The 22,278-nt window shown below is 44.3% G+C and overlaps 1 protein-coding gene across 11 annotated transcripts in view; it reads right to left on the bottom strand.

The window, feature by feature from the left end:
• EP400 (E1A binding protein p400) overlaps window positions 1-21,791 on the bottom strand; it is a 108,564-nt gene extending 86,773 nt beyond the window's left edge. For all 11 annotated transcript variants that reach the window (XR_010658861.1, XM_065904543.1, XM_065904544.1 and 8 more), the window contains exon 1: window positions 21,699-21,791. The gene's annotated coding sequence lies outside the window, so the exon portion shown is untranslated. The remainder of the gene's footprint in view (window positions 1-21,698) is intronic.
• Between the last annotated feature and the right edge of the window lie 487 nt (window positions 21,792-22,278).

Raw genomic sequence — 22,278 nt, 5'->3', positions numbered from 1 at the left:
TCATGTAGAACAGACACAAAAATAGGATAAGGAGAATACACTGTGATCACGAACATGTTGAAAAAATGTGGAGGGATAATAGAAAAGAATATTTAAAAAAAAGAATGTCTATATGTGTGTAACTGACGAACACTTTGCTATACAGCAGTATGACACAACATTGTCAGTCAACACTTTGTTGTTGTTGTTATTATCGTTTAGTCGCTAAGTCATGTCCGACTCTTTGCAACCCCATGGACTGTAGCCCGCCAGGCTCCTCTGTCCATGGCATTTTCCAGGCAAGAATACTGGAGTGGGTAGCCATTTCCTTCTCCAAGGGACCTTCCCAACCCAGGGAATAAACCCACGTCTCCCGCATTGGCAGGCAGACTCTTTACTGATGAGCCACCAGGGAAGCCCAAATCAACACTACTTCAATTAAAAAAAAAAATGTGGAGGGAGACAGAGCAGATGTCAGAGGGCTCAGAGCTCAGAGTGTGCTTAGAAGGGTGAGGCAACGGTGGGAAAGCAGACCTCATTACCTCTGACCCAATAACCTGACCTCTATAAATCTCTAAGGAAATTCACCTACCAATTTTTTAAAATTATGCTTAAAAATATTTATGACAGAACAATGCAGTCGAAGTAGAAAGAGTAACCAGAAATATCCAATACTCAAGTTCTAGACAGAGAATATGAAAGTGTGTAAGTGTTAGTCACTCAGGTGTGTCCAACTATTTGTCACCCCATGGACTATAGCCCGCCAGGCTCCTCTGTCCATGAAATTCTCCAGGCAAGACTACTAGGGTGGGTTCCCATTCTCAGTTTTTCAGATGTATTATTGAGTGAAAAAAGCAGGATATCAATTGCACAACTTAACCCTCCTCTGTTAAAAATACAAATTTTAAAATGTCTACTAAGATATATGAAAACATAAATACTGACCCTAACCTGCCAAAGAGGTAAGACACCCGAAGAGCCACACAATGGAGCCACCTCAGCCACGTAAAGGCTGAGCTACAGACACACCCACACCACGAGGACGCCAAGGAGCACGGCCAGACACAAGGACCACTGACTGCCGGCCACTGAACTGACAAGACATTCTGGAACAGGCAAAACCACAGGCACAGAGTAGACAGAATCTGAGAGGTGGAAAAGGAGCTGCGAAAGCAGGCGAGAACTTGGCGGCATGGAGCTACTTCTACATTTGATTTGTGATGACGGTTACAAGAATGAGTGTATCCGTCCAAATTCATAGAACTGTAAACTACACCTCAACTTTTTTAAAAGGTTCCTGACTTTACAAGGTTCCTGAGCTTACAAGTCAAGTTAAAGGAACAAACCCAATCAACTATAATGTAAAGAAAGAAGTGAAAGAAAGTGAAATAGCTCAGTCATGTCTGACTCTTTGCAACCCCATGGACTGTAGCCTGCCAGGCTCCTTCATTCACTGGATTTTCCAGCCAAGAGTACTGCAGCAGGTTGCCATTTCCTTCTCCAGGGAATCTTCCTGGCTCAGGGATTGAACCCGGGTCTCCTGAATTGCAATGTAAAAAAATCACTTATTTAAAACAGCATCCCCCCCAAAATACGGTAGAGATACCCTGACAGAAAGCAAAGCCACCACCAAAGGCAAGACAACTTTGAACTGGTGCTGGCGATGTTCCTAATTGTAAGGTCTATCAGAAGCAGCTGAAGTGAGATGTTTGGCTTACAATTCGGAGGACACTGCCCAGGCCAAGGTCAGCGAGCTGGGTCAGGGCACCGCCACATCCTGTGAGGAGCAGGGACAAGTCCCCCGACCACTGCGAGCAGTGCCCACCACTGTCACGCGGGGGGCGGGGGGACAGGCGTCTGTGTGGCTGCTGTTCTCGCAGGACAATGCTGACATCACAAAGGGACGCGTCTGGTGCCGGGAAAACACCACCCTAAGAAATACCTACCTGGGCCTGTCCTTAGTGCAGGACAGGGGTCCCAGGTGAGAAGTGGAAAGAGTGAGGGCAAAAGGGCTCAGCAGACGGGGTCCTGATAGTGGCTGCTCCCACCCCACCCCCACTAGGTTGAGGCCTAGCCCCCCAGCCCCTCCCGACCCAGTTGCTCTTCTGGGTGTTGCCAGAGTCCAGGCGGCCAGGCATTGAGAATCCTCCTCCTTCAACAGGCAGGGAGCTCAGGTCATGAGCCATCTCCCTCTCCGCCCCCACATCTCCCAAGACAGATCTGGCCCTCCCGCCAGTCAGTCTCCTGCTGTGGGTGGTTCTGCTCTGTAGTAAACAGCCCCCAGGATGGGAGGAGAGCAAGGACAAGGGAACAGGGAGGAGGCTGAACAGGCCTTGGACACACAGTTCTAGATAAAGAAAGTGTTAGTTGCAGGCCTTGGAGCATGAATTCAGGGCAGAAGAGACAAACAAAACATGATGTGAGTGAAGAGAGGACAGAAGCCACAAAGAGTATCTGGAAATATTTTCAAGTGGAAACTCCAGAAAGCAATTTGGCAGCAGGTGTAAGAGTCTTACAGCACATTGACATCTTCTGACGCAGTCATCTGACTTTTAGACCAGCCTTAGAAAAAAACATCAGAGTTGTGTTCAACATGGATTTTCCTGGTGGCTCAGACGGTAAAGAATCCACCTGCAATGCAGGAGACCCAGGTTCAATCCCTGGGTTGAGAAGATTCCCCTGGCAAAAGGAATGGCTACCCACTCCAGTATGGATGTTCACTATATTATTTATAGCAGAAAGCTGGCATGCCCAGCAATAAATATCACTAAACTTTGATACATCTATGCAAAACAGTATTAATACTGAATATGTGACAGTGCACACGTTACTTTTTTCCTGCTGCCTTTCTCTGCTTTCCAAGCTTGTCCTTAACTGGTACATGCCACGGTCGTTAGTGCTTTCACCAAATACTCTGATCCTCCTGGAGTATCGGTGAGCATCTCCCAGCCCTCGATCAAGTGGTCACATGACACGCTGTGGCAAGGACAGGAGCATGCTGTCTGCCACGCTGATTTCCTCCTGCTTTGGTGGTTCACAGGAGCACAGAGATGAAGCCTCAGGGAGCATGACAAGCAAGTTAACTTCAGGAAACACGCGGTTGGCACTCTGCCCTGCCTTGGGAGCAACGGGCATCTGGGGTGTACCTGTTAACTGCAAGAACTGGGTATATCTTAGCTGATCCAGCACATAAAGAAAACAATAAATGCAAAGAGACTGATAGATACAGAGACCAAACAGTGGAAGCCAGAAGGGAAGAGATGGGAGGGGGCAAATGGGTGGTTTTGTCCATTTGCAAAGGGAAGGGAATTAAGTGGTACAAACCTCCAGATGTACAGTAAGTCATTGTGGGGAGCCAGGTAAAGCATGAGGAACGCTGGCAGTGATACTGTAACAACTTTGTATGGGGACAGATGGCTACTAGACTCATCACAGTGATCATTTCATAACGCGTGCACACGCCAAATCATCATACACCTGAAACTAACACATTATTGTACCCCAACAATCTTTCAACTAAAACTAAAAACAAGAAAAGCCTTCCTCATAGAAGTGACCCCTCACCCTCCACTGCAGCTCACCACACAAACCCCAGCAGCTCTCGGCCCTAAGACACAAGGCCTGGTTGATGTATCCCCCCTGCCTCTGCAACTTCTGGCTCCGGCTCACCCAGGGGGCCTCTCGGGGTCCCATGGGATCTACAAACGGGTGCCTCACCAAGGGCTGCAGACCAAAGAGAAAAACGCCTCCTACAGACGCTGCCGTTTTTAAGACTCTCTGACTGCTGCTGAGATTTTTAAAATAAAATGTTTTTTTTTAAGCATTACTAAATTCCTAACAGCTTTCTGTGAGGCTAGAGAACTAAAATCAAGAGTTTCTTAGATCAATCCATTAAAAAAAAATAAAAGTCAGGGACTTCCCTGGCAGTTCAGCAGTTAAGACTCTACACTTCCACTGCAGGGGGTACAGGCTCTTCTATCTCTGGTCAGGGAACTAAGACGCCACATGCCACACAGTGTGGCCAAACAGTTAAAAAAAAAAGAAAAAGGAAAAGAAAAGTCAGATCTACTCCTGAGGTTCACCTACCCCCACACCTCACATCCTTCACAAAAAAATTACTCAAACCGGGGGAAATCAAACCATAAAAATATTTTAAAACAGATGAGAGTATCTTTATAATCCTGCAGTGACAAAGAGTTTCCTATACATGGTGTGAAACCTAGAAACAATATACATTTAAAAAAGGCATTAACAACTGACAACACTACTGAAGAAAAACATTACAATACAAAAGAAAGATGGATAAAAAAAAAATTTGAAGCCTGTATGACAAAAGGTTACCATCCTTAAGAATTCCCACAGAAAGAGCCAACAACCCAAGAAATATAAACCAGAAATTCAACAAGAAATTCAAATGACAGAAAAACACCAAAAATGCTTAAGCTCATTAATAACGAAATATGAAATAAAGTGAGACACCTACTAGTTGTTTAACAGGTGAGTGAAAATCAAAACACTGATAATATTCAGGTTCAGTAAGGCTGCTGGGAAACGGGGACCCCGCCACACACACACGGGAAGGAAAGCAGAGACCTGGCTTGCTGGAGGGCGGCGTGGCGCCATCTGACACAGTGCCAAGGAACACTGACCAGGGAACTCCGCTTCCAAGGATTTAGTCACGGGGATATACAATTGTCCAACGGTGTTCACTGTGATGTTTATAAGGTCAAAACTGCAAATGGTGTAAATGCTCACCTAGAGGGAACTTTTAACAAAATTTTGTAAAACCACTCCTTAGAAGCAGCCACCAAAAGAATGAAAAAAAACTTGTATGTCCAAAAACTATTGTTGTTGCTCAGTAGATAAGTCGTGTCCGACTCTGCGACCCCACAGGCTGTAGCACATCAGGCTCCTCTGTCCTCCACTATCTCCCAGAGTTTGCTCAAACTCATGTCCATTGACTCAGTGATGCTATCCAACCACCTCATCCTCCATCACCCTCTTCTCCTGCCCTCAATCTTTCTCATTATCAGGGTCTTTTCCCATGACTCGGCTCTTCACATCAGGGAGCCAAAGTACTGGAGCTTCAGCATCAGTCCTTCCAATGAATACTCAGGGTCAAGTTGAGTAAAGCTGAACATCTGTGTAGTATATGTTAATATATGTATATCTATACACATGTTTTTAACACTCCAGTGTGACAATATATATATGGGTGTATACATATTTCTAGCTGTCTCTATACACATTAAAAGAAACATCTCTGGCCAACCACAGTTGCATGTAGAGTAAAGGAGGGCTGTTGGAATGGGCTCAGTGAGGAACCACCAACATTGAGAACAGTGCCTGTACATCACAGATAGCCAGTAATTGCCTGGTGAGTAAATAAGCAAGCAGAAGAAAAGCAGAGACAGGCAAATTGCTGGAACATTACCGTGCTGAAGACCAAGACCAAGGAGACACACAGAGCCAGGGCTCAACCTGCTGTTCCATCACCTGGGGAGTTCTCACGCCTCTCAGAAGGAGATGCCAGCGGTCATGGGCACCCTGGCCATCTCAGGTTTCTGTCCGCACGTCTTCATGGCCCGTGAGGGGCTTTCTGAACCAGATGCTGTACACTGGACATGGAGGCTTCCTCCCTTTCAGAAATGGCCCTCTTGATAGTGTAGTATAGAATTATTTTTCCGAAATATCTTCTAAAAATACTTTGTTTAGTCTGTATGATATTATCTGCTGTTTGGATTTATTTCAAATATTTTTAAATCAGGAGAAATCCCATAAAAAGGCAAGTTGTCAGCTTCATTCATTAGAAAAATCCAAATACTCACCACACTGGGTTGCATCCCACCCAGCAATAAGAAGCAGGAGCTGAGCAGAAGCTCCAGGCCACCAGGCTGACTGCGGTCACCACTACAGTAGCACGCCTCCCCACACCCACGCCCAGGGCTAGGCACTATTCCTCACCCAGGGAGCAGAGCTATTAGCCTGGAAAAATATTTCTATACTGCACTATCAAGAGGGCCATTTCTGAAAGGGAGGAAGCCCCCACATCCAATGCACAGCATCTGGTTCAAAGAGCCCCTCACACGCCACAAAGACGCGCAGACAGAAGCCTGAGATGGCCTGGCCTGCCAGAAAAAAGGCCAGGTCAACTTCCTAACACAGTGGCCAGGATCGACCAGAACCCAGACCTGGGCTTCTTAACCAACACAAAAACACTGTTTCAGTATGTCTCTACAAGGCTGCTCACAGGCAATAAACAAAACGCTTGATTCAATTCAATCAACCAAATTCTTCACTAGCTCCTCGTTTATGTTTATAAAACAGGATTTTCCACTGCAAACATCAGTAAAACAAAGTGAAATTCCAAGATAAGACTTGAAGTTGAATTTCTCAAGCATATTCACTTGTAAGCCCATCACTCATAATAAAAGAAAAGTGAATTAAAACTAAGCTGAAACATCATTTCTCATCTATCAGCCTAAGAAAATTCAAAGGCCAGACAATGGGCGCGGTTCTCGAAAATCAGGCCCTCCCAGTTCTGTCCAACCCGACAGAGGGGTCTGGCACCACTGAACAAAACTGCACATGCTCTTACCCTTGGGCCCAGCAGTTCCACTACAAATTCACCAGGAGTATCCACCTCCAAAATGAAAATACATGAGCACAAAGTTTATTCACTATGGCATTATTTCTAAATACAAAATACCAGAAATAAACTACACATCCATAATATTTCAGAGACTGGTTGACTGTATTGTGCACATTCACTTTAAAAACTGTATAAGAAAGGGAAAAAGAAAGACAGATGAACTACTGGGAGGCTAGAAATATACCTTTCCTGCAGTCTTTTTTTACAAATTCTAACAGACATTCAAAGGTTTACTGCCTATCCTTCTCAAACTCTTCCAAAAAAATGAAGAGAAGGGACTTCCCTGATGGTCCAATGGTTAAAACTCCACGTTGTCAATCCAGAGAGCATGGGTTTGATCTCTGCTAGGGGAACTAAGATTCCACACGTAGTGCAGCATCTCCCCTCAAAAAAAAAAAAAAAAATGAAGAGGCAGCACTCCCAAAATCATTTTACAAAGCCAGCATTAATGATAATGTAAAACTAGACAACACCACCACAAAGAAAATTACAGGTTAACATCCTCAATGAACAGAGGTAAAAATCCTCAGCAAAATATTAGCAAACTGAATTCAACAGTACATTACAAGGATAATACACTGTGATCAACAAGGACTTATTCCAGGGCTACAAGGATGGTCAACATCAGCAAATCAATGTGATACACCGCATTAACCAAATGAAGGATAAAAATCATATGATCACCTCAATAGATGCAGAAAAAGCATCTGACAAAAATTCAACATCCATTTAGAATACAAACTCTTTTAACAAAGTGGGTATAGAGGGAACAAACGTCAACATAATAAAGGCTTCATACGACAAGCTCACAGCTGTACCATACTCAACAGTGAAAAGCTGAAAGCATTTCCTCTCATATCAGGAACAAGACAAGGATGCCCACTTTTGCCACTTGGATTCAGCATACTTTTGGAAGCCCCAGCCAGAGCAATCAGACAGGGAAAGGGAGTAAAAGGCATCCAAATCAAAAAGGAAGCAGGGACTTCCCTGGTAGCACAATGGACAAGACTCTGCCTGCCAAGGTAGGGACACGGGTTCAATCCCTGGTCCAGGAAGATTCCACATGCCGCAGAGCAACTAAGCCTGTGTGCCAACGCCACTGAGCCTGCGCTCTAGGGCTGGCAAGCCACAGCTGCTGAAGCCTGCGCACCTAGAGCCTGTGTTCTGTAAAAAGAAAAGTCACTGCAATGAGAAGCCTGTGCAGTGAAGAGCAGCCCCCACTCACCGCACCAGAGAAAGCCCGAGCAAGGCAACAAAGACCCAGCACAGCCAAAATTAAATAAAACTTATTCTTTTTTTTGATTGGGTCGTTTATTTTTCTGGAATTGAGCTTCAGGAGTTGCTTGTATATTTTTGAGATTAATCCTTTGTCTGTTTCCTCATTTGTTATTATTTTCTCCCAATCTGAGGGCTGTCTTTTCACCTTACTTATAGTTTCCTTTGTTGTGCAAAAGCTTTTAATTTTCATTAAGTCCCATTTGTTTATTTTTGCTTTTATTTCCAATATTCTGGGAGGTGGGTCATAGAAGATCTTGCTGTGATTTATGTCGGAGAGTGTTTTGCCTATGTTCTCCTCTAGGAGTTTTATAGTTTCTGGTCTTACATTTAGATCTTTAATCCATTTTGAGTTTATTTTTGTGTATGGTGTTAGGAAGTGTTCTAGTTTCATTCTTTTACAAGTGGTTAACCAGTTTTCCCAGCACCACTTGTTAAAGAGATTGTCTTTTTTCCATTGTATATCCTTGCCTCCTTTGTCAAAGATAAGCTGTCCATAGGTTCGTGGATTTATCTCTGGGCTTTCTATTCTGTTCCATTGATCTATATTTCTGTCTTTGTGCCAGTACCATACTGTCTTGATGACTGTGGCTTTGTAGTAGAGTCTGAAGTCAGGCAGGTTGATTCCTCCAGTTCCATTCTTCTTTCTCAAGATTACTTTGGCTATTCGAGGTTTTTTGTATTTCCATACAAATTGTGAAATTATTTGTTCTAATTCTGTGAAAAATACCGTTGGTAGCTTGATAGGGATTGCATTGAATCTATAGATTGCTTTGGGTAGAATAGCCATTTTGACAATATTGATTCTTCCAATCCATGAACACGGTATGTTTCTCCAACTGTTTGTGTCCTCTTTGATTTCTTTCATCAGTGTTTTATAGTTTTCTATGTATAGGTCTTTTGTTTCTTTAGGTAGATATACTCCTAAGTATTTTATTCTTTTTGTTGCAATGGTGAATGGTATTGTTTCCTTAATTTCTCTTTCTGTTTTTTCATTGTTAGTGTATAGGAATGCAAGGGATTTCTGTGTGTTAATTTTATATCCTGCAACTTTACTATATTCATTAATTAGCTCTAGTAATTTTCTGGTAGAGTCTTTAGGGTTTTCTATGTAGAGGATCATGTCATCTGCAAACAGCGAGAGTTTCACTTCTTCTTTTCCTATCTGGATTCCTTTTATGTCTTTTCATTTCTCCAAAGAAGACATACAGATGGCTAACAAACACATGAAAAGATGCTCAACATCACTCATCATCAGAGAAATGCAAATCAAAACCACAATGAGGTACCATTACACGCCAGTCAGGATGGCTGCTATCCAAAAGTCTACAAGCAATAAATGCTAGAGAGGGTGTGGAGAAAAGGGAACCCTCTTACACTGTTGGTGGGAATGCAAACTAGTACAGCCACTATGGAAAACAGTGTGGAGATTTCTTAAAAAACTGGAAATAGAACTGCCATATGACCCAGCAATACCACTTCTGGGCATACACACTGAGGAATCCAGATCTGAAAGAGACACGTGCACCCCAATGTTCATCGCAGCACTGTTTATAATAGCCAGGACATGGAAGCAACCTAGATGCCCATCAGCAGATGAATGGATAAGGAAGCTGTGGTACATATACACCATGGAATATTACTCAGCCGTTAAAAAGAATTCATTTGAATCAGTTCTAATGAGATGGATGAAACTGGAGCCCATTATACAGAGTGAAGTAAGTCAGAAAGATAAAGAACATTACAGTATACTAACACATATATACGGAATTTAGATAGATGGTGGCGATAACCCTATATGCAAAACAGAAAAAGAGACACAGAAATACAGAACAGACTTTTGAACTCTGGGGGAGAACGTGAGGGTGGGATGTTTTGAAAGAACAGCATGTATATTATCTATGGTGAAACGGACCACCAGCCCAGGTGGGATACATGAGTCAGGTGCTCGGGCCTGGTGCACTGGGAGGACCCTGAGGAGTCGGGTGGGGAGGGAGGTGGGAGGGGGGATCGGGATGGGGAATACATGTAACTATATGGCTGATTCATGTCAATGTATGACAAAACCCACTGAAATGTTGTAAAGTGATTGGCCTCCAACTAATAAAATAATATTAAAAAAAAATAAATAAATAAAAAAAATAAAAAAATAAAAAAAAAATAAATAAATAAAAAATAAAAAAAAAAAAACTTATTCTTTAAAAAAGGGAAGCAGTAAAACTGTCACTATCTTCAGATGACACCATATGATATATAGAAAATCCTCAAGACTCCACCAAAAAAACTGTTAGAATTAAATGAATTCAGTAAAGTTGCAAGATACAAAATCAGTATGCAAAAATCTTAGATATTTTTCATACGCTAAGAATTATCAGAGAAATTAAGGGTAAAAAATCCCATTTACAATTGCATCAAAAAGAAGATAAAAAAAAAAAAAAAGATATTTAGGAATTTTCTGACCAAGCAGGCCAAAGTCTTGTACACTAAGGACTATACAACAGCAATGAAAGAAACTGAAGATGACACAAATAAATGGAAAGCTAATCTGTGCTCACAGATTAGAAGGATTAATATTGTTAAAATGTCCATACTACCTAAAGCAACGTACAGATTAACTGCAATCCCTATCAAAATCCCAAAATTCCACTTTTGGGATAAATAAAAATTTGTATGGAACCATACAAATGATGGATAGCCAAAGTATCCATCATGAATAGCCAAAGTAATCTTGAAAAAGAAGAACAACGCTAGAGACATCAAGCTCCCTCATTCCAAACTACATTACAAAGTTTTAGTAATCACAATATGGTATTGGCATAAAAACCAACCCACAGATCAATGGAACAGAAGAAAGTGTAGAAATAAACCTGCACTTATATGATCAATTAATTTATGACAAAGGAGGCAAGAATAAACAATGGGAAAAAGTCTTGAAAATAAATGGTTTTGGGAAAAATGGAGAGCTATATGCAAGAGAATAAAATGGACTACTATCTTAAACCACATGCAAAGATTAATTCAACTTAATGACTTGAAAGTCTGGACAAAGATCATAAAATCCCTAGAAGAAAATATCGGTAATTAAGCTTCTTGATTCTCTCTTGGAGACTTCTTTTCTGGATCTGATTCGAAAGGCAATGGCAACAAAAGCAAAAATAAACAAATGGGAGATATCAAACTTAAAAGCTCTGCACAGCAAAGAAAACCATCAAAAAAATAAAAAGCAAGCTACTAAATGGGAGAAGATACTTATAAATCAAATATTTAATAAGGGGTTAACACCCAAAATATATGAAGAACTCCGACAGCTCAATAACAAACAACTGAAGTGAAAATGGACAGAAGATTAAAGAGACATTTTTCCAAAGAAGAAATAGATGGTCAACAGATACATGAACATATGATCCACATCACTAATCATTCAGTTCAATTCAGTCCCTCAGTCGTGTCCAACTCTTTGCGACCCCATGAATCACAACACGCCAGGCCTCCCTGTCCATCACCAACTCCTGGAGTTTATTCAAACTCACGTCCATCAAGTCAGTGATGCCATCCAGCCATCTCATCCTCTTTCGCCCCCTTCTCCTCCTGCCCCCAATCCCTTCCAGCATCAGGGTCTTTTCCAATGAGTCAACTCTTCGCATCAGGTGGCCAAAGTACTGGAGTTTCAGCTTCAGCATCAGTCCTTCCAATGAACACCCAAGACTGATCTCCTTTAGGATGGACTAGTTGAATCTCCTTGCAGTCCAAGAGGCTCTCAAGAGTCTTCTCCAACACCACAGTTCAAAAGCATAAATTTTTCGGTGCTCAGCTTTCTTTACAGTCCAACTCTCACATCTATACATGACCACTGGAAAAACCATAGCCTTGACTAGACGGACCTTTGTTGGCAAAGTAATGTCTCTGCTTTTTAATATGCTATCTAGGTTGGTCATAACTTTCCTTCCAAGGAGTAAGCGTCTTTTAATTTCATGGTTGCAGTCACCATCTGCAGTGATTCTGGAGCCCAGGAAAATAAAGTCAGCCACTGCTTCCACTGATTCTCCATCTACTTCCCATGAAGTGATGGGACCAGATGCCATGATCCTAGTTTTCTGAATGTTGAGCTTTAAGCCAACTTTTTCACTCTCCTCTTTCACTTTCATCAAGAGGCTTTTTAGTTCCTCTTCACTTTCTGCCATAAGGGTGGTGTCATCTGTATATCTAAGGTTATTGATATTTCTCCCAGCAATCTTGATGCCAGCTTGTGCTTCTTCCAGCCCAGCGTTTCTCATGATGTACTCTGCATATAAGTTAAGTAAGCAGGGTGACAATATACAGCCTTGACGTACTCCTTTTCCTATTTGGAACCAGTCGATAATCATTTAGGGAAATACAAATCAAAACCACAATGTATCACCTCACACCTGTTAGAATGGCTATTATCAAAAAAGACAAATGACAAGTTTTGCCAAAGATGTGGAGAAAAGGGAAACCTCATGCACTGCTGATGGAAAGAAGTAGTGCCGGCACTATGGAAAAGAATATGGAGGTTCCTCAAAAAAAATAAAAATCAGAACTACCATATGACATGGAGAAGGCAATGGCAACCCACTCCAGTATTCTTGCCTGGAGAATCCCATGAACAGGCAGGCATAGTTTATGGGGTCACAAGAGTCAGATACGTCTTAGCGACTAGATCATCATCATATGACAATTCCACTACCAGTGATTCCACTTTATCTGAAGAAAAAAAGAACATTAATGTGAAAAGATATGTTGAAAAGATATGAAAAGATTTGAATTTGAAAAGATATGAATACTTCTATGTTCATATGCAGCATTATTTACCACAGCCAAGATATGGAAGCAACTTAAGTGTCCATTAACAGATCAACGGATTAAGAAATGTGAGGTAGAGAGATGGATGTGATGGAATATTACTCAGCCATAAAAAAGAATAAAATCCTGCCATTTCCAATGACATGGATGGAACTTCAGGGTATTGTGCTAAGTGAAATAAGTCAGACCAAGAAAGATAAATACTGTATGATTTCACTTGTATGTGAAAGCTAAGCAAAACTCATAGATACAGCGAACAAACTGGTGGCTGCAGTGAGGGATGGGTGGCAGGTGAAAAGGGTTAAGGGGATCAAAAGGTACAAGTTTCCAGTATAAATAAGTCATGGGATAATAGAGCGTGATAACTATAATCAATAATATTGCACTGTATATTTGAAAGTTGCTAAGACAGTAAATCTTGAAAGTTCTCATCATAAGAAAAAAATTTGTAACTTTATATGGGGACAGACGGTAAGTAGACTTACTGTAGTGATCACTGTGTAATGTATGCAAATGTCAAATCATCATGTTGGACACCTGAAACTAATATAATGTTGTATGTCAATTACATTCCAAAAAAAAATAAGCTGATACACATATATTTCCAGGTGGCGCTAGGGGTAAAGAACTCTCCTGACAATGCAGGAGACTTAAGAGATGTGGGTTCAGGACTTTTCGGGCGGTCCAGGGGCTAAGACTTCACCTTAATGCAGAGGCGCAGGCTTGACAATGGTCAGGGACCTAAGATCCCATATGTCTCTTCAAAAAACCCAAGAAACATAAAAAAACAGAAGTAATACCGTAACAAATTCAATAAAGACTAGAAAAAAATTTTTTAAAAAGAGAAAGAGATGTGGGTTTGATTCCTGGGTCGGGAAGATCCTCTGGAGGAAGGCATGGCAACCCACTCCAGTGTTCTTGCCTGGAGAACCCCATGGACAGAGAGCCTGGTAAGCTTCAGTCCACAGGGTCACAAAGAGTCAGAAAAGACTAAAGCAACTTAGCACGCATGTACGTATACAAATTTTTTCCTTAAAAAATATATTTCCTAGTTATATCCACCCAGAGTCTCGAAAGCAATGATGCCCTGTAAATATCTGCTTACTTTTGCATAAAAAAAAAAAAAAAAGGAAAGAATTTAGGAAGAATAAGCCAGAAATGAAGGGGGTGAGTGCAAGCTGACTCACAGGACAGTGAAGGAAGGGGCGCTTCTGAGTACACCATCTGTATCATTTTGACTTTTAGAATCAGGTTTAAAGTGCTACATGTTCAAAATGTAAGATTAAATCAGCAAGAATGAAGAACTCCCTAAAACTGAATATAAACAGAAACTCTGAAAAGGACAACATAATCAACAACGGAGGCTCCCTTGATAGTTCAGTGGTAAAGAATCCTCCTGCTAAAGCAGGAGATTCAGGTTCAATCCCTGCATTGGAGAGATCACCTGGAGTAGGAAATGGCAACCCACTCCAGTATTCTTGCCTGGGAAATCCCATGGACAGAGAAGCCTGGCAGGCTACAGTCTCCTGGGTTGCAAAAGAGCTGGACACGACTCAGCACAGCACAGCAATCACCAAGGGAACTGGGAAGGAACACCACTCAACTCCACGACACTGGATAAGAATCAGGGGTCAGTATCAACTCATGGTCTTTCCTTAAAACACATTTCCTTATTCTGTCTCCTGAAATGCCTAAAAGCAATGACATCCTGGCAGAATGGAGGCAAACTGGAAGCAGAGAGCTCTGCAGGACAAGCAGCAACGTACACAGGCTCTCCCGGGGTGGTGAGGGAAGATGGAGAGAAAGGTTAGGAAATTTTAGGACAGTGGTTCTCATCTTTGAAAAGACAGGGTCATGCCCTCACTTAACACTATGTGTACTTCAAAGTCATGTCACTGATGGGACTACAAACAAATCCAAGAAGATTAAGTAAAGCTTCTCCTTTCTACCTGGGGCTCTCCTCAAACAGAGCTACTGATGCACACACACTCACACTCCTGAAAACCAAGAAGAGTTCAGATTGGCAGGTGTGGTGATGGGCACAAGTGGGTTAAGAAAGGCCACGGTGAAGTTCACAGCTCAGCACCGTGGGAGCCACGTCCCCACACAGAACAGGTCTCTGCGAGGCGGCAATGTGCACAGCATCAGCCGGGGAGCCTGAGGCCCGCGTGACTACCACTACATCTCACTCCTGTGAGAAAGCAGTCCAAGAGGCGCCCAGGCCGGGACAGAGACTGACCCCGATCAGCAGGACTGTGGCAACTACACCACAAGAACCTTCCTTCCAAGTCCAGCCATATGAAACCTCCCTCTTTTCTGGGAAAGCACTGCCACTCTCCAGAACTTTCCTCCGCAGAGAATGTTCTCTGCCCTCTACTCCCTGGTAACCAGTACTCATGGGCTTTTTATAAGCTGCTTTGTGCTGGCCTAAGTGACTTGACAGACATCCCCAAAATGGACCAATTATGTCTGCCAGACGGAGTAAAAAAGGGCTTAAACATGTTAAAAACAATGCTTTCACTCACCTTGAATCGCTCCCCCAAATTTTCAAAAGATGATGGGTGGATGGATGTGTGATAAAGCAGGTCAGTAAAATGTTAATAAGAAAACTGAGTGGTGGGTATATAGGCATTTACTATAAAATTCTTTCAGTCCTGGTATATCTTTGAAATTTTTCATAGTAGAATGTTAGCATCTATTAAGATGGCAATGTCACATGTCACTTAATAAATACAGGGCTGTAACAAAAGTCCTATTTGCTAACAAAACTTCAATCTTCCACCTTAGGGCAAGTTATGAAGGTTCCATACTAGACCCTAAAATACGCAAGTTCCAAAAGATAAAATGGACTAATTTTTAAAACTGTCTAGGATGACTAAATGCTGAGATGTGGATGCATATCAAAGTAAAAGCAATTTGCTGTGTTCTAAAAAAAAATAAAACTGTCTAGGATGCATTACATGTGCTACTACAGAGAAAATGACCTCTTGAGGGGCTGCAATGGAAACAGGGAAGCCCAGACTTGATGCCACCAATGTCCCTTCTGATCAAAATCATGGCAGTGGTGGCAGGTCCTTAACCCGATAGGCCAGAGCCCCCTGGACTACAGTAAGTGGGCTCTATCTCAGTTTGAGAGGAACATTCAAGCCAAACTGAAGAAGTGCTTCCTCAAACTCCAGGCAATAAAGCCACAAAAGCCCAATGTATTATTCTGGTGCTATTTCTCAGTCTTTTTCCCCCCCTGCTGTCCCCCTAAGAAATCTATTTAGGCCTATCTCTCCCAAACACCACCTGTGAAGATTTAAACCACAGCTATGCTGTATCTCTGTGAAGAACTATGGCCCTTCAAGAGGGCACAAAACACTGTCATATCTAATTTTTTTTCACCCTCCTCCCAAGAACCATTCTGACCCCCTTGTGGGAAATATCACCTTCACAGAGAACATAGGTTCTAATGCATAGAAATAAATCTATTTCTGCAACTTTTCTGTACATTTAAAGTTACTCCAAAGCATTTAAAAATTAAATAGACCAAATATCCAATTAAAATCCTAAAGTCTCAATCTGGATTAAGAAAATAAGACTCGATATATGCTACTTGAGCTTCCCAGGTGGCTCAGTGGGTGAAGAGCCTGCCTGCAATGCAGGAAAGGCAGGAGACCTGATTGGGTTCGATCCCTGGGTTGGGAAGATCTCCTGGAGGAAGGGTATGACAATTCACTCAAGTATCCTTGCCTAGAGAATCCCATGGACAGAGAAGCCTCCAGGGCTACAGTCCACGGGGTCTCAAAAAGTCAGACACAACTGAAGCAACAGCATACACACACGCATGGTATTCCTACTGAGTCACATGCCTCAATTTATTTTTAAAAAGGGCTTCCCTGGAAGCTCAGCTGGTAAAGAATTTGCCTGCAATGCAGGAGACCCAGGTTCAATTCCTGGGTCAAGAAGATCCTCTGGAGAAGGGATAGGCTACTCACTCCAGGATTCTTGGGCTTCCCTGGTGGCTCAGATGGTAAAGAATCTGCCTGCAATACGGGAGAGGTGGGTTCAATCCCTGGGTTGAGAAGATCCCCTGGAGAAGGGAACAGCTACCCACTTCAGTTTTCTTCCCTGGAGAATTCCATTGACAGAGGAGTCTGGCGGGCTACAGTCCATGGGGCCTCAAAGAGTTGGACACAACTGAGCGACTTTTCACTTTTTCTATGCTGTTTACAATAATACAGTTTTAAAAGAAACAGAGGGGCTTCTCTGTGGTTCAGTGGCTATGAATCCACTTGCCAGTGCAGGGGACACAGGCTCCATCCCTGCTCTGGGAAGATCCCACATGCCGGGCAACTAAGCCCAAGCACCACAACAAGAGAAGCCACCACAATGAGAAGCCTGCCCACAGCAACTAGGGAGTAGCCTCCGTTTGTCACAACTAGCAAAAGCCAGCAGCAGTGAAGACCCAGCACAATCAAAAATAAATAAGCCTTTAAAAAATAAAATAAATGGACAATGAGGAATTCCCTGGTGACCCAGTGGTTAGGATTAGGTGCTTTCAGTGCAGAAGGCCAAGGTTCAATTCCTGGTCAGGGAACTAAGATCCTGCAAGCTGCCAATGTTTTCAAAAAAATTTTTTTAATTTAAAAATAAACCAAAACTGGGCTTCCCTGCTGGCTCAGTGGTAAATAATCTGCCTGCCAATGCAGGAGACACAGGTTCAATCCCTGATCCGGGAAGATCCCACATGCCAAGGAGCCATGAAAACAGTGCACCACAACTATTGAGCCTGGGCCCTTAGAGACTCGGAGCCACGACTACTGAAGCCCACACACCCTAGAGCCTGAGCTCTACAACAGTGTGGACGTGCCACAACGAGAAACCCGAGCGCCACAACCCAGAGTGGCCCCCTGCTCAACACAGCTGGAGAAAAGCCTGCACAGCGACGAAGACCCAGCACAGCCAAAGATAAGTAAAGTTTTAAAAAATTAAAAAACAAAAGAAATGGATACCAAATCAGTTAGTTTGGGAAAGTCAAGAATGAGAAGAAAGAGCAAAGAGGCACTTCAGTATGCTCAGGATACTTCTGTACTGTCTGACTATAACGCAGTGTGACTTGTTCATTCATTGTTTGTATTAAAAGGCTGGCAACAACCCAAAACCCTTCAACGAGTGAACAGATAAACTGTAGTCCATCCACACTGCAGACCACACCTCCATAAAAAGAGACACATTCTTGGTATATGGAGCAACCTGGATGAATCTCAAATGCATTATGCTCAGTGGAAGAAGTGAGACTCAAAAGGCCCCACACTGTGTAAGCTCCTTTAACTGACAGCCTGGAAAAAACACAAACACACACATAGGGGTCAGAGGCTACTGAGCACTTAGGCAGGAGTTGACTACAGAGTGGCAGCACAAAGGAATTTTTGGGAGGGAAGGAGCTTCTTTGTACTCTAACTACTGCGGAAATTAGACATCTGTCAAAATTCTCTGAATTCTATACCAAAAAAGTGAATACTATTACATAAAGATTAAAAAAAAAAAAAAGAAAGCTAAGAAAATAACAAAGTGAGGATGTCCAAAGACCTTCCCTTTCACTCAGAGCATAAATGACTTTTAAAATTTATTTCTATAATATGATAATGCACCAAAACAAGATAAAAATTTCTGCTGATTAAAAATAAAGCAGAAATCACAGACGGGGTGGCGGGGTGGGCCTGAGATGACAAGTTCAAAGGATGCTCTACCCAGAAGAAAACTCTTAAGGGTCAGGGTCTTGACTTCTAAAGGCAACAGGTACTTGGTCCCTCTATAGGGGGCTCCTCAGCCCCCTTCCTCAGAGCCAGGCTCCAGAGGAAGACGTGCAGGTTACAGCCACCATCAGCTGCTTGCCCTCCTGGAGGAAGGGGGCAGATGCATCAGGCATTCACTGCCACACAATGGGAATGTGGGACCTGGGGTGGGGGTGCGGGGTATGTGCAGATCTGTTGGAGGGGGTGAGACCTGCTGTGCAGAGAGAATGCCAACAAGAGAACTCAAAACAGAAGATGGATGACCCCTGTCCATCTGAAGGGCAACACACTGCCAGTGTGGGACATCCAGCTTCACACAAGGCCATTGAATGTGAAATCCGACAGTTGAATCCTTCCTTCAAGGGCCTCAAGAGCTCTCATTTTCCACTGGAGGAGTCAAATCCAATTCTTTTCATTTCTACCTACAAAACCCAACATCTACATCAAACCTCACCTCCTGCATAAGCTTCACTCTACTAAGAAAAGCCAACTTCTCTCCTCTAACTTACAGCAGGTGAAGCCTACTCCTCAGCAACCCCAGTAACTTTTAATACCCTGTCGGCCTAGGTCCCTACCAAATTAATCTGCTTTAGGAAAGAATTTGCTCATTAATTTACTTACTCAACATTTACTAAGTACGTACTCCATCAGACATGAGCTGAAGCACTGTGTGTAGGAGAGTGAACAAAGCGTAGTTCCTGCCCCTAGGCTGGGGGTGAGGGGAGGGGGCAGTGAGGCAATGAACAAAACCGTAAGTGCCAGACCATCCGTGCAATGGCAAAGTCAGGGTAAGGGATAGGAGCGTGTGGGCAAGGACAAGGCCCTGGGTTACCCGGCAGGCTCTCTGAGGAGGGAACTTCTGAAAAGAGAACTGAGTAAGAAGCAAACCTGTGGCACGCAGGGACCTGATGTGTCAGGCAGAGCCGCTGCGGGCCCAGGCAGGGAGTAGCTGGAGCCAGGTGACAACCAGTGAGTGTCAGGACATGAAGTCACAGGGGCAGCAGGAACCTAGCCGCAAGGGGCTTCATAAACTGCCTTAGGGACTCTGAGGGAGATGAGAAACCACGGAGGGCTCTGAACTAAGCGGTGCATCACCCAGATCTGTATTAAGAGTCAACTGCAGAGCAGCTCAGCTCAGGTGAGGAGAGAGCATAGAGGTCACTGGGATAACCCAGGCAAGATGATGTAGCGGGCGTAAATGAGAGCTGCACCCAGGAAGGCAGTGAGAAGCACCAGGTCTGAGTGCCGACCAATCAAATTTGGTACCTGGAAGAAATGAAGAGACCACACAAGGAGCTCTGTCCTGAGCAACAGGAAGAAGGGAGTTACCTCTGACTGAGATGCAACAGGGTATCAGTAGATTACACATAAGTAAAAGCAGCTGTTTGGAACGGGAAGATCCAGCTAGGAGCTACACATTCTAGGAGTATTGACAAGTGGCCTAGCCATGACCCGGCATGAGATTACCCCAGGGTAGAGACCAGAGAGGAGGTGGGAGGACCTCTCCGAGGCAGTACAATTTGTAGCAGTTAAGCAGATGAGAAGGAGCCAGCAAAGAAGCTAGGGACAGCAGCCTTCAAGATAAAAGGACAACCAAGAGTTGTGTCCCAGTGCCACCAGGGGAGAATGATTCAAGAAAGCCATGGGAGGCCTAATTAAAGGCTACCAACAGGGGGACTTGGCAATAGAGTGGTTCCTAACCCCAAGAGGAGCTGTTTCCGAGGAGAGATGGACCAAAAGCTTAGCCGGAACCATGTTCAAGAGAAATGAGAGAAAAGGAAATAGGAGTTCAGAATTCTTCCTAATTCTGGTATAAAAGGAAGCGAAGACCAAGAAAGGGTTTCCCTGGTCGTTCAGTGGTAAAGAATGCACCTGCCAATGCAAGAGATGAGGGTTCAATTACATATTGAGAAGATCCCCTAGAGAAGGAAATGACAACCCACTCCAGTATTCTTGTCTGGGAAATTCCACAGAGAAGCCTGGCGGGCTACAGTTCAGGGGATTGCAAAAGAATCAGACAAGATTTAGCAACTAAACAAGAAGATCTGAAGATCTAGAAAGGGTAACGGTAGCTGGAGGATTTGCATATTGATGGAAACACTCTGGAGAGAAGATAAACTGAAGGTAAAACAAGAATATTAGAGTCACGGGCTGGAAAAGGCAAGAAGGGGTGGATCCAATACGAGAGATTAAACAGCCAATGGCTTACAGATATTGCCCTTCTAACAGCAACTGTTGTAGATTTAATGGCACCTGATCATGCTAACTACATGTTTTTAAAAGCACATAAAATTACATTGTACAATGTCAATTGTAAAAAAAAATTAAATGAAAAGGACAAGAGGCCACAAAGAAACTGTTAATTATGCCTATCTTTGGGTGGTTGAATGATTTAGTTTTAAGATGTATTTTTACTTTTTTTCCAATCATTCAGAAAGCATATTTCTATTTCATTGGTTCCACTAAAAAAGTCACAGAAACTATTTCATGGTACATATCACGTAAAAAAGAAAAATCCAATCCATCAGAAAACACAAATAAACGAAGAGAAAAAACGTATCTATAACGCCCTGGTTTAACACTACTAGCATCCCGCTCTATTATTTTTCTCTAACTGATAAGCTGAGGTCTGAGCAGAGATGCGGGTTGCAGATCTCTGCAGGAAGGTGAGGTCCGAGCAGGGCGGGCGGGCAGCGCAAAGGCCCGGGGGCGAAAAGGCTTCGCCACTTAAGGGATGCTAGTGGGCGACGGAGAGGAGCTGGAGGGAGCGGCGCAGGGGTTCCTGGACGACGGGTCTGACAAGCCTACCCCTGCGCGGAGCACCTCGCGCGAAGCAAAGTGGTGCGATTCCCATCCTGTGGAAGGAAGGAGTCGAGCATCGAACCCGGAAAACCAGGTGAAAAGAAAGCACCGGACCTAACTTTAACCCCGCGCAGAAAAAACGCGAGGCGCCCGGCTCACAGGGAGGAACGAGCCGGCAGGCAGCGAACCCGCAGGGCCCCCGGCCGCCGGCGGCCCCCGTCACGACCCGCGGTCCCCGCACAGATTCAGTGCCGTCCCACAGCCAGCGCCACTCCGGGCCTCCCTCCTCGGCGCCCTGGGCCTCTGCCCGGGGGCTCCAGGGCGAACCGAGAACGGGGCGCGGGCCATCTAACCCGCAAGTCGGTCGTCCGCGCCACGCCCACACCTACCCCGGGTGTGGGCCGCGTTCCTCAGCTCTGGGCTGGGTCTGGGGTCCGGGCCCAGACAGCGCCGTTCCGCTCGACACATCCGGGGCCCGGCCGGAAGAAGCGGCGGCGCGGCTGCTACGGCGAGCCGGAAGGGACGCGCGCCGCGCGCTCGCAGCTGCGCGTTGGCGTGACGTCTGTGGAGCGGGAGGTGCCGAGGCGGCTGGGAGAGCTAGACCCGCAAGGCGAGGGCGAAGGCTGATGGGCTGGCGGCGGAGTGGTCCCTGCTTTGTGGCGAGTGGAGGTTGCCATGAGGGCGCTGTGTAGAAGACGGTGGGGGCATGCGTTCACTCCGGCCGGCCGAATCGCCTATTAAGCGCCGGCTCTAGGCTTGGGGAGGAGACCGCGAAAGCCTGTGGAGCCGCCTCTCCGACTAGTAGGGCTGGCTGGGGCCGCCGCGGGTGAGGCGAGGGGCTGACAGCTGGGCGGGCCAAGCAGGTGAAAAGGCCGGTCCAGGGATGAGTGAGGAGGAGGTGCAGAAACGGGGCGGGAGCAGAGGAAGTCATGCCTCAGAAGCAAACAAAAGGACACGGGGAGACCGGGT

Source organism: Muntiacus reevesi, chromosome 13 (genome assembly GCF_963930625.1).
Source record: "Muntiacus reevesi chromosome 13, mMunRee1.1, whole genome shotgun sequence".
NCBI classification, from domain to species: domain Eukaryota; kingdom Metazoa; phylum Chordata; class Mammalia; order Artiodactyla; family Cervidae; genus Muntiacus; species Muntiacus reevesi.
This window is presented reverse-complemented; position numbering and strand designations above follow the sequence as displayed.